We start from the raw sequence: 2,164 nt of genomic DNA, 5'->3' as shown, positions 1-2,164 counted from the left end.
ATTATTATTATTATTATTATTATTGCTAATATCTCTATTATAAATAATTCACAAGGGCATCTTTCTGACAAAAGACAAAGAGCTGGCTACTAGTAGAAAAAGTACATTTGACTCTGTCAGTGAAAGTGGTAAAGGGATTTGAGAAAATAAGGCAAAGCAGTGGAATTATGTGTTAAAACTTTAAATATTATAGACACATTTACTTAATTTCTAATACTGCTTATAATTAAAAAAGATGTTTTCCATGAACCACGCATTACAGCAAATATATTGTTTATACAGATTAAATTTTCATCAAAAGGGATGCCTGGGTGGCTCAGTTGGTTAAGCAGCTGCCTTTGGCTCAGGTCATGATCCCAGCATCCTGGGATCGAGTCCCGCATCTGGCTCCTTGCTCGGCCGGAGCCTGCTTCTCCCTCTACCTCTGCCTGCCATTCTGTCTACCTGTGCTTGCTCTCTCGCCCACTCTCTCTGATAAAGAAATAAAATCTTAAAATAAATAAATAAATTTTCATCAAAAAATTATAAGTGTATTTTTTTGTAGGATCATGATAAGCATTTTGCAGATGAGAAAAGTGAAATTTAGAAAAGTATGTCTCTTCAAATCCCTCATACAATATCTGGCCTAGATAGAAGGATATACTATCACAATTGAGGAAGATAATTGAGATTACTTAAAATGATAAACTTTACTGTATAGGGTTTTTTACAAGTTTGCCACAGATTCACATTTTTTAAAATATATATCTATTTGTGTAAAGAGAATGCACTGAGAAGTAAAAAGATAGTGATATATCAGTGCTACCAACTAATGGCTATAATATCATCACCTTATTTATGAACAATGAAACAGTGTGTAATATTTAAATAAATTTAAATAAATTCCTATTTATTTTATATATTTATAAATTTAAATGAATTCCTATTTATTTATTATTAAAGAAATTCCTCTAAGAAACAGTATGTTTTGAAGGTTGCTAGCAGGAAAGTGTTGTACGACATGGAAGTAATCAGAAAATGTGATCTAAAATTCTGCTTTCAAGGGCGCCTGGGTGGCTCAGTGGGTTAAAATTCTGCTTTCAAGAAGCTATAACAGTAAGTACTGAGCATTAGCTATTATATGCTATGGATGAATAACTGAAATCTACATTTGAAACTATTGGTACACTATATGTTACCTAATTGAATTTTAAAAAGTTAATAAAAAAAACCACTATTTTATAAAACAATATTCCCAACAGGCTCTTTTGCTTTAAAATACTCACTTTGTTTCCTCTCCGAGAGAACACCAAATGGCGGATGACGCCGGTGCTGCGAGAGGGCCCTGAGGGCCCGGGGGCCCTGGAATGGGAGGCCGCGGCGGTTTCCGCGGTGGCTTCGGCAGCGGCATCCGGGGCCGGGGCGGGCCGGGGCCGTGGTCGGGGCCGGGGCCGAGGCCGCGGAGCTCGCGGGGGCAAGGCCGCGGACAAGGAGTGGATCCCCATCACCAAGCTGGGCCGCCTGGTCAAAGACATGAAGATCAAGTCCCTGGAGGAGATCTATCTCTTCTCCCTGCCCATCAAGGAGTCTGAGATCATCGACTTCTTCCTGGGAGCCTCCCTCAAGGACGAGGTTTTGAAGATCATGCCTGTGCAGAAGCAGACGCGCGCGGGCCAGCGGACCAGGTTCAAGGCATTTGTCGCCATCGGAGATTACAATGGACACGTCGGTTTGGGTGTCAAGTGTTCCAAGGAGGTAGCCACTGCCCTCCGCGGAGCCATCATTCTGGCGAAGCTTTCCATTGTCCCTGTGCGGCGAGGCTACTGGGGGAACAAGATCGGCAAGCCCCACACTGTCCCGTGCAAGGTGACTGGCCGCTGTGGCTCTGTGCTGGTGCGTCTCATCCCCGCCCCCAGAGGCACTGGCATTGTCTCGGCCCCTGTGCCCAAGAAACTGCTGATGATGGCTGGTATTGACGACTGCTACACCTCGGCCAGGGGCTGCACTGCCACCCTAGGGAACTTTGCCAAGGCTACTTTCGATGCCATCTCCAAGACCTACAGCTATCTCACCCCTGATCTCTGGAAGGAGACTGTGTTCACCAAGTCTCCCTATCAGGAGTTCACGGACCATCTTGTGAAGACCCACACCAGAGTCTCTGTTCAGAGGACCCAGGCTCCAGCTG

The sequence above is a fragment of the Mustela nivalis genome, assembly GCF_964662115.1.
Source record: "Mustela nivalis genome assembly, contig: HAP1_SCAFFOLD_285, whole genome shotgun sequence".
Taxonomy (NCBI): Eukaryota; Metazoa; Chordata; class Mammalia; order Carnivora; family Mustelidae; genus Mustela; species Mustela nivalis.
The sequence above is the reverse complement of the archived record's forward strand: the minus strand, read 5'-3'. Positions refer to the sequence as shown.